Consider the following 11,334-nt stretch of genomic DNA (forward strand, 5'->3'; position numbering starts at 1 on the left):
TATGATTACAAGTGTGAGCCACTAGCACCTGGCAAAACAGAATTTTATAGTTTTGAAGTTTCTGGTTGAATCTTGCTTAATATCACAAGACTTTCAGTTACCCAAAAGTTGACTGGGCTAGAAGGTCAGCCTCCAAGATGGCTAGCTGCTCACATACTTGGCAAGTAAGCAAAGCAGAAGGTCTTAGACTCCAAGTAGACCTTCCTGCATGGCTGAGCATCTGTGGAATGTGGGTACCTGGTTTACCCCAGAGCATGTGATCCAAAATGACACTATAATAGCTACAATCTCATAAAATGTACAGATAGATGGATAGATATAAAGTTACACATATGTGGTTATAAATGAATATAACATGTCCTATGAAGGAGAGTTTACAAAACACTAGAATGTGATGAGTTGAAATATTAGTTATTGAAGACTCTTTTAAAAAAAATCTCATTCTCATGATATACGAATTTATTGCTCCATTTTATATTAATTATTATTGTCTAATAACTAAGAGAAAGATCTCTAGAGAGAAAAATAATTTACTCAAGGTCAAGTATTTCTAAAAGTCTTCCAGGAACACACAGGAATTGTAAGGAATACTGATTATGCATGGCTGCATAACAAAATATTGCTGTGGTTTAATTATTTTGCTTACAGATCTTTAGTTCGGGTAGGGCTTACAAAAGACAATTCATTTCTACTCTTCTTGGTAGTAGCCATGGTAGTCCAAAGGCTGAGTGAGATATGGAATCATTTGTGGGCCTATTTATTCATTTGGCTAGCAGTAATTTGGGCTGTTGCCTAAAATCTGGTGATGCTATCAGCTAGAACATTTGTATGTGGCATGTGCATGTGACCTAGGCTTCCTTACAACACATGACCAAATTCCATGGCAAATAACCAAAGACAGGAAGGAGGAAGCTACTTTTTTTTTTTTTTTTTGCCAGTCCTGGGGCTTGAACTCAGGGCCTGGGCACTGTCCCTGAGCTTCTTTAGCTCAAGGTTAGTACTCCTCCACTTAAAGCCACAAGGCCACTTCTGGCTTTTTCTGTTTATGGGGTACTGAGGAATTGAATCCAGGGCTTCATGCATGCTAACCAAGCACTGTGTACCGCTAAGCCATATTCCCAGCCCAGAAGCTACATTTTTATAATGAAGTTTTAGAAGTAGAATAGCCTTATTTCTCTCCTACTTTTGTTTGTTTTTATGGTTGTTGTTTTGGGGGAGGGGGATTGTGCTGGTACTGGGACTTGAACACAGGGCCTAGTGCTCTCACTTCTCTTTTTCACTTAAGGCTGGGGCTCTGTTATGTGAGCCACACCTTCACTTCCTCTCTCCTACTTTTGAACACTCACAAGACTATCCACATTCCAGGAAAAGGATAATAGATTCCATCTCTTCATAGAAGCATGGTAGGATTCTAGAAGGTCATATTGCGTGAAGAATATTAATGTGACCATTTTTAGAAAACATGATCTGCCACAGATCACAATTCAAGTTCCTCCCACATACTTCATATTCCTTTACCCAAGATTCCCCAGAATCTCCTGCCATTATGACAAGACTTTTAATCTAAATCAGGTCCAATTTTGAGTGAGGTTCCTCAGATTTAGTTTCTCTCAATATGAGGACTTAAATAAGAGACAAATTATCTTTTCTCCATACCTCCAGCATACAGTTGTGGGATAGGCATAGAATAACCACTATTGACCTTTCTGTTCAAAAGGAAAATCATAAAGCACAGACAGCAGAGTCTGTAACAAAAAACAGAGATATAACAATTATGAAGCTATTTCTCTAAGTAGGTCTTAGTCTTATGGCATAGGCATAAGATTGACCCTAACCCCACCTCTAGGGCTTCCTGAGTTCTGCTTTTTAAGTCATTCTTCCTTTTCCATTTTTTTTTTAAGGTTGATATTTGAGGCTGAGTAATTTCTCAGTATGCTTCCTGATCAAAAAAATTCATGAGCTGGGAACTGGTGTCTCATACTAGTAATCCTAGCTACTTAGACTGACGTCTTAGGATTATGGTTTGAAGCCAGCTAGCCAGTAAAGAATGTGACTTTTGTTTCCTATTAACCTCCAAAATGTCGGAAGTAGAACTGGGGCTCAAATAATAGAGTGACACACACACACACACACACACACACACACACACACACACACACACACACACACACACACAGAGTTTAGGCTCTGAATTCAAGCCCCAATAGACACACACACACACACACACACACACACACAGAGTTCGGGCTCTGAATCCAAGCCCAAGTACACACACACACACAGTTCGGGCTCTGAATTCAAGCCCCACGGGCTCTGAATTCAAGCCCCAGTACACACACACACACACACACACACACACACAGAGTTCGGGCTCTGAATCCAAGCCCCAGTACACACACACACACAGTTCGGGCTCTGAATTCAAGCCCCACGGGCTCTGAATTCAAGCCCCAGTACACACACACACACACACACACACACACACACACACACACACACACACACACACACACACACACACACACACACACACACACACACACACACACACACACACACACACACACACACACACACACACACACGGGTATTTTTTTTTCTTCCCAGAGCTGAGGACCGAACTCAGGGCCTTGTGCTCACCAGGCAGGCGCGAATTCAAGCCCCAGTACACACACACACACACACACACACACACACACACACACACACACACACACACACACACACACACACACACACACACACACACACACACACACACACACACACACACACACACACACACACACACACACACACACACACACACACACGGGTATTTTTTTTAGCTTTTTTTTTTTCTTCCCAGAGCTGAGGACCGAACTCAGGGCCTTGTGCTCACCAGGCAGGCGCTCTTCTGCTGAGCCAAATCCCCAACAGGGTTTTTTAACGTATTGTTTGGAGTTTATGCTGTCCTTTAGTCAAAAGCCATACCAACAAAACCAAATAAACTCTTCTCTATCATAGATTCTTATATAACTTTTGTTGGACAATAAGTTTATTACAGCATTTCTATTAGATCTTGAAAGCACACTATTAAGACCTTTAAAGGACTTTTAGCCGGGTGCCATTGGCTCACACCTGTAATCCTAGCTAATCAGGAGGCTGAGATCTAAGGATTGTGGTTGGAGGCCATCTTGAGCAGGAAAAGTCCTTGAGACTCTTCATTTCAACTACTCAGAAAAAGCCAGAAGTGGCACTGTGGCTGAAGTGGTAGAGTGCTAGCCTTGAGCATAAAGAGGCTCAGGAACAGCACCCAGGTCCTGGGTTCAAACCCCAGGACCAGCAAAAAGACAAAGAAGGACTTTTGCCTTCTCGAATGCCTATCATAAATCTGAAGTCTTTAGAGAAGATTTTACAATCATGACTTTAACTTCATCTTTAGACCCTATCATCCTGATACCACCATAGGTCAAATCTTTGTTCAGAAGCCATAATCAGTTAGAAAGAGAAATTTTTATTTCAAAAATTAGCAAGGTCTAGTGCTTTTTCCCCCCCTGGTTCTAGGGCTTAGCTTCTGGGTCTGAGCACTGTCCCTGAGCTTCTATACACAAGGCTAGTGCTTTTTTGTGGTTAACTGGAGGTAAGAGTCTTAAAAACTTTTTCCTGCCCCAGATGGCTTTGAACTGTGATCCTTAGATCTCCGCCTTCTTAGTAGCAAGTATTACAAGCATGAACCACCAGCACCTGGCTGGTGCCTTATTCTTTATAATCTATTACTTTCTTTCATTTCTGTTATAGCTAGAAGACAAGTAGTACTTTGTAACTCATCAACATCAGTTGGTTCATTAGGTACATTTCCAATTTTCATGTTACCACAGGTGACAGTGTTGCTAAATTTCCTCAGTTTCTTTAAACTATCACAGACAGCTTTCTCTAGATAAATCAGCTTCTGTTGAAACCATTTAAGTTTTCATTAACACTAGTCCCAGACCTCATCTTAGGTTTTGTTTATTACAGCATCCCACTTCTGATACAAAAATCTGGTCTAGGAACAATTCCTACATAACAAATCACTAGAAAACTTTTCTAAAAGCAAGATTTGTCTTCACTCAGACATATTTTTTTTTTTTTTTTTTTTTGTCGGCCGTGGGGCTTGAACTCTGGGCCTGGGCGATGTCCCTCAGCTCTTCAGCTCAAGGCGAGCGCTCTACCACTTGAGCTACAGCGCCACTTCCGGTTTTCTGGTGGTTTATTGGAGATAGGAGTCTCACGGTCTCTCCTGCCCGGGCTGGCTTTGAACCGCGATCCTCAGATCTCAGCCTCCTGAGTAGCTAGGATTACAGGCGTGAGCCACCAGCGCCCGGCTAGACATATTTTTTAATAAGTTTTTTCTTTTTTTTTTGTTGGGGGGGGGGGGGTCCGGTCATGGGCCTGAACTCTGGGCCTGGGCGCTGTCCCTCAGCTCTTCAGCTCAAGGCTAGTGCTCTACCACTTGAGCCACAACGCCACTTCTGGCTTTTTTTTTCTTTTTGCTTATGTGGTGCTGAGGAATCGAACCCAGGGCCTCATGCATACAAGGAAGTGCTCTACCACTGAACCACCTTCCCAGCCCTTAATAAGTTTTTTATTGTGAAAACACTGTACAGAGGGGTTATAATCACATGAGCAAGGTAATGAGTACATTTCTTATCAAGCATTGTTGCCTTCTACTTTGTTTTTCCCCCTACCATCCCTTCCCTCCCATCTCTACATCTACATCCCCCTCCCCACCCCCACCCCTGCCTATCTCATTTTTCCAATGGGTCAACCTGTATCCCTATTTAAACAATTTGTTTTTTCCCTTCCACTCCCCAAATTATACCAACATCAAATACGGTGAAAACATGGGTTACTCATACATCTTAAATATGATCAAGGACCCTCGAATTTTCTATTACAGAAAAATACCAATTTTAACAGTTACACCAGAATTTAAAATTAATTCTGACTCTAAAACACATGCATTTTCCTTTGTATCAGCATGGTACAGTTGGCTTTCTTAGAGGGCTAAATATAAAATTTAAATGTCGAATGAGGGCTGGGAAAGTGGCTCAGTGGTAGAGCGTTTGCCTTGCATGCATGAGGCCCTGGGATCAATTCCTCTGCACCACATAAGCAGAAAAAAATAAAAGCCGGAAATGGTGCTATGGCTCATGTGTTAGAGCGCTAACCTTGAGCTGAAAAGCTGAGGGACAGCGCCCAGGCCCAGAGTTCAGGCCCCACAACCGGACCGGACACCCCCCCCCCAAAAAAAAAAATGTCGAATGATCTTTGTGCAAAAGAAAGACTAAAAGAGGAAAAACGTAATTGAAAACATACTACTTAGGGGCTGGGAAAGTGGCTCATTCAGTGGTAGAATGCTGGCCTTGCATGCATGAGGCCCTGGGTTTGATTCCTCAGCACCACATAAACAGAAAAGTCTGGAAGTGGTGCTGTGGCTTAAGTGGTAGAGTGCTAGCCTTGAGCTGAACAGCTGAGGGACAGCGTCCAGGCCCAGAGTTCAAGTCCCATGACCACAAAAAAAGAAAGGAAGGAAGGAAGAAAGAAATAAGGAAAGAAAGAAAGAAAGAAAGAAAGAAAGGAAAGAAAGAAGACAACGTACTTCTTAGAACAGCCATAATAACATTATAGCAAAGGCAGGGACTTTGTTGACCACTATTTAAAAAATTATGTTGTATAGGCATGAAAACAATTCTGAATGGTTAGATTTCACAGTAAAGAATTTACATAGAATGGAGTTCATTTGGAGTACACAGTGTTGTTAAGTTGTATGAGGTTACATAAATAAGTTGCCTTTCAGTTTATAACCTAGCACTGGTGGCTCATCCCTATAATCCTAGCTACTAGGGAGACTGAGATCTCAGGATTAAAGTTCAAAGCCAGCCTGGGCAGACAAATTCTGAAGCCTCTTATCTCTAACTGGCCAAGAAAACCAGAAGTGGAGGTGCGGCTCAAGTGGTAAAAGAGCCAAGCAAGTGCACAAGGCCCTGAGTTCAAGGTCTAGTACCAGCATACAAAACCAAAGACAAAAAGGCCCATTCTTGATATATGAGGGAGACAGACACATAAACAAATAATTGGCTTACACTGTGGTATCAGTAGTATTAATGAAGTTTTGAAAAAATGGTTAAGGAGCCATTCACATTAAAAAAAAATATTTTATTGTTGTTTTAAAGGAAATATACAGCAGGGTTACCTTTACATATGTCAGGTAATAAGTACATTTCCTTCTTTTTGCTTAGTATCATCTGTTCCCTCATTCTCTCCCATTCTCGCCCTCCCATTTCTGCCCACAGTTTGCTTGATTCACTTTCATCAATGTCCAGTGCAGCCCATGGGCTCTGCTGCTACACATTTTCACCTGTTTTCCACTGATTCTTGCCCTCCCCCATCTTCCCTCAACTGCATTCACAATTTTTTAATTAGTTCAGTTAATTAAGAGCTAGTGAGAAAAGGTCTCCAAAAAGACATATGTAAGCAGGTTCTTACAAAGTAGGAGGTCTAGACTAGATAGATGTGTAGCTCAAATAGTAGAGTGCTTGTCTAGCAAGCATGAGAAGTTCAATAGATAGGAGAAAAGGGTATTCAAAGCAGAGAAAGAAATGCAATGGCAAACTCATGAGTATAATGGTTGGAATTTGGAGAACTGTGTATTTCAGTGTATAAAGAAATGAGAGGTTAGCCAAGCACCAGTGGCTTGCACCTGTAATCCTAGCTACTCAGGAGGCTGAGATCTGAGGATCATGGTTCAAAGCCAGCCCGGGCAAGAAAATACACAAGATTTATCTCCAGTTAACCACCAGAAAACCAGAAATGGCACTGTGGCTCAAGTGGTATAGAGTGCTCACCTTGAGCTGAAGAGCTCAGGGACAGGGCCCAGGCCCAGAGTTCAAGCCCCATGACCAAAAAAGAAAAGAAAAAGAAATGAGAGGTTTAGGGTGGACTCATTACTACAAATTGGCAGTACCTCTAGTCTTGGACCTCTTGTCTGATATCATCTTACCAGAAAAGGAGCACCTCATTATCACCAAGTACAAGTTGAATTTTTTTTATTATTATTATTTTTTTTTGCTGGTTATAGGGTTTGAACTGTGGGCCTGGGTGCTGTCCTTAAGCGCTTCAGTTCAAGGCTAGCCACAGCTCCACTTCTGGCTTTTTCTGCTTACGTGGTGCTGAGGAATCGAACCTAGGGCCTCATGCATGTGAGGTAAGCTACTCTACCACTGAGCCACCTTCCCAGCCCTACAAATTGATTTTTCTTTTCCATATGTGACATCTGCAGACAGGCAAGAGGAATATTAGGAATATTAGGAATATTTGAGAATGAAAGTCCAAAGTTTACTATCTTCCTGACATAAACCCAGTAGCTGAGAGATGTTGGTAGGCCTCATTTTGTCCTGACTAGGGTGGAAGCCTTTCTGATGGTGATGGCAGGGAGGCTATAGTTTTGTTTTCTGTGGTAGTCAGCTATAGTAAAGTGCTTATTGTCTAATTGTTTTGTTTAACGAGGCTACTCCCTTCCCAGTTTAGTGACTAGAGAAAGCTGGCTTTTTTTTTAACAAGTTTGAAATTTATTCTTTATTTTCACAGTCCTTTTCCCTTTAGAATAGCTGTATCTGAGATGTTTAACAATAATGTGACAATAAAAGATATTTTAAAAGTGTTTTTCTTAAAACAAGAAAACTTTTCTGAGATGTCTAGGTTTACAGAAAAGTTGACAGAAGCTTTTTAAAGTTACTGGGAATCCCACACCCACACACATTGACATTTACTCTGTCATTTATATGTTGCTTCATTATGGTATGTGGTAAAACATAAGACCTGACATCAACATTGCATGATTAGGAAAAGTACATAATTTACATTAATTTTTTATTGGCAGTGCTGGAATTCGATCTCAAGCCTTCAACTTGTGAGGCTAATATTTTACCACTCGATCCATAGTCCCTGGCAAGAGCTGGTTCTTTGTAAGGCTTAAAAATAAAAATAAAAATCTGTGCCAATCTGCATTTCTATTGGCTGACTTCATTTTCTGAGACAAAAAGAAAATCCCAAAGAACCTATCACAATGTGTTCCTTAGGTTCTAGGTCTTAGCTGGTCTGTCTGCCTTTCACCACCTTTCAAAGTCTTCTTATGCTTGTTTTATGTGTGTGTTGCATATATTTGTAAGCATTATGCCCACCTTAGGTCCTCATAGCCACCTAGACCTGAGTCCTCCCAGCCCTAGAGTTGCTGCCATACAGCTGGCCCCTCCCTCTCTCTGTCCTGACCCATCAGAGCTCCAATCTAACTCACTTACTACCCCTCAGATCCTGCTGCTATCTAGATAATGGAGGCTGCCATGTGCTCCCTCTCTGGGGTAAATATGGCTCCTCTAATAAACCTTGTAATCATCTTTCTCCTGTGCCTGCCTGCCTGCCTCTGCATGGTCCCCTGGGATGGATGTGATGGATCCTTTCAATACTATTTTACATGCAATAGGATTTTTAGCAGTACCAAGCAGGAAGAATAGAAAAAAATAAATTCACATATTTTTGTAAGTGGCAGACTCAGACTAATTGAGTTTCTACAAAGATATAATAACAATACTCTGAGAAAGGCAATGATAAGAGAATGAGAAGGAAAACTGTAGATTGAGAGAAAAATACTTGTAAACACCTGCCAAAGAACTTCTATTCATGTAAGAAAATAATTTAATTTTAAAAACAGGCAAAAGACATGAAAAGACACTACACAAAAAAGATATAAAGAGGGGCTGGGAAGGTGGCTCAGTGGTAGAGCGCTTGCCTTGCATGCTTGAGGCCCTGGGTTTGGTTCCTCAGCACCACATAAGAAAAAAGCCGGAAGTGGTGCTGTGGCTCAAGTGGTAGAGCCCTAGGCTTGAGCTGAAGGAAGAGCTGAGGGACAGCGCCCAGACCCAGAGTTCAGGCCCCACGACCGAACCCCCCCCCAAAAAAAAGATATAAAGATGGCAATTAAGCACATGAAGATGAACTGAATATGATTAGCTGTTAGAGAAAGAAAAATTAAATTCATGATATAATAACTATAAATATAATAAAATGACTGAACTAAAATATATTGAAAATATTATGTTCTAGTAGGAATGTAGAGCCACTGGAACTCTCATACATTGAGAATAGACATGCAAAGTGGAACAGAACATTCGTAGAGGTGCTTAAGAAAATGCTATGGAAGGAGATGGATTCTTTCCATCACAGAAGGCTTAGCACAAATAGCAATTAGGTTGATCCTTATTAGATTAGTAGTTTCTTACCAGATAGAAGAGTATGGAAAAAAATTTCAAGGATCTCAATGCAAAATAATAGGAGAAGCAAAGGCATGGAACTATAAAAGTATGTAAAGAATGCGACCTCCAGTGACAACCTCAAAAAGTAATGTGTATAAATGTGTGCACATGCGCACATGCATGCCAGTACTGGGGCTTGAACTCAGGACCTCACATTCTCACTAGGCTTTATACTTCCAGTTAGTGTGTTCTACCACTTGAACCATACCTCTGGGATGTAATCCTCAGCCGGGGGTGCTCATCAGAATAGCTGTTCAATGTCAAAAGACTAATATACATTGTTGAATGATAACCTTATATAGCTGCTGAGATGTTATCTCTGCCCTAACAGTTTCTGGGTTTGTGATTTTTACTATATCTCATGGGAGAGCCCCAGACTTAATAACACAAGTTATTGCCATTTGTTCAGTCCATGTTAGAACCCAAGTGGCAGAAACATTGTGCTCTAGACCGTGACTTGACACTGATTAATGACTTGATTATTAAAAAAAATTTTTTTTCAATTGAAAATAGAAATAGACATGGTATCACACATTGAATTTTTCCCCTAGTTCATTTTGGGGAAAATAGCATTTTTTAAGGTTTACCCAAGTTCTAAGATGCCTCAGGTGAAGAGCTGATGATTATTAGTAATTATCCAAGGTGAGATCCTAGATATTTCACAAATATGGAAATAATAATCCTGTCAGAAATGGAAATCAGCTATCATGAAGGAAGGGACTATAAATCCAAACATAATATCCAACTTGTCTTCACCTCAGAGAGTTTCCAGCTGTTTATGACGTTCTGCTGTGATTTGCCAGAGATGAAATGCATTTTTAAAACTCTGTTCCAGCCAGCTGAATGGAAAGCTTGGAGCCATATTCTCTCTCAAGAAGTGTTGAGCACTTGTGAAGTCTGCAGAAATAGTAGAAGGTGTCCACTTTCTTGTCAGTTCCAATTAAGATCTTTTTCTGGCAATACCAGAATTGATCATTAATTTCTAAGTGAGCTAGTGGAAGAGTAGGTCAGGTTCCATCTCTCTTGAGTTGAAAAGGCCTTGTTGAGATGCTGTGGGCTTTAAAGTTATCACTTCAAGGCTAGAAGTTCGAATCCAAGAGTTCCTAAAGACAGAGGACATTTAAATAAAAAAACACACTTATGGCAATCCCAGTGTGTATATCCGTTGAGAAATGATTGTGGGAAGGAAATCAACCAAAAATGCCCGTGTGAGTATGTTCACATGCACACACATTCGTACACATGGCCTGCAATGAAGCATACAAGTCAATCAGCAGTAATAGCAGTTATTATGCCAGATTAAAATTATATTGAAATCTTGAGAGTAAAGATGAGGCTTTTTTGTGGCAATTTCACACCTATAATCACACTACCCTCCTTTAAGTTTCCCCAATTAGGCTTTGCATCTTAATGCTCTACCCTTTGACTGTATCCCTTCCCATTCTTCCTTTACCAAGAATACCTTGACCCCCTTATCTTTTTCCATGTCTGTCTTTTGAAATGTGTCAGAAATCCTCATTTTGTATAGTCATCTCACTGTCTTTTGACACTTCTGTAAACGCAGATGGGAGTGCAGAATGTTCTGAGAGTCTAAAAATTCTGGATTTGAAATCCAGTTCTACTTTCAAACTCTTTAACAAGTTATATCACCTCTTTGTGCTTCAATTTTCTCTAGATGTTTCTTTGGGAAAGATTTAATGTGATAAAGTATGAGAAGCATCTAGCTCTGAGACTGGTAAAAGATAAATTGTCAGTGAGTGAATATTAGTTTATTGTTAGTTAATGTTAGTTTATTGTTCAATGGAACTAGCTCAGTTCCTCCAAAGTGTTATCTCCCTCTGTCTATAGATTCTTTAACACCTCTATTAGATTTCTTTGCCCCATTCCACCAGTCATTTATCAGATAGTTTCCCTCCTCCATTCCACAGTGCCTTACTTATACCTTTTTTTAACCCACTTCTTGTTCTATAAAATTCATTTTATTTCCCTTTTCCGTAGGCTG

Source organism: Dipodomys merriami, unplaced genomic scaffold (genome assembly GCF_024711535.1).
Source record: "Dipodomys merriami isolate MVZ:Mamm:240054 unplaced genomic scaffold, mDipMer1.0.p SCAF_25, whole genome shotgun sequence".
In the NCBI taxonomy this organism is placed as follows: Eukaryota; Metazoa; Chordata; class Mammalia; order Rodentia; family Heteromyidae; genus Dipodomys; species Dipodomys merriami.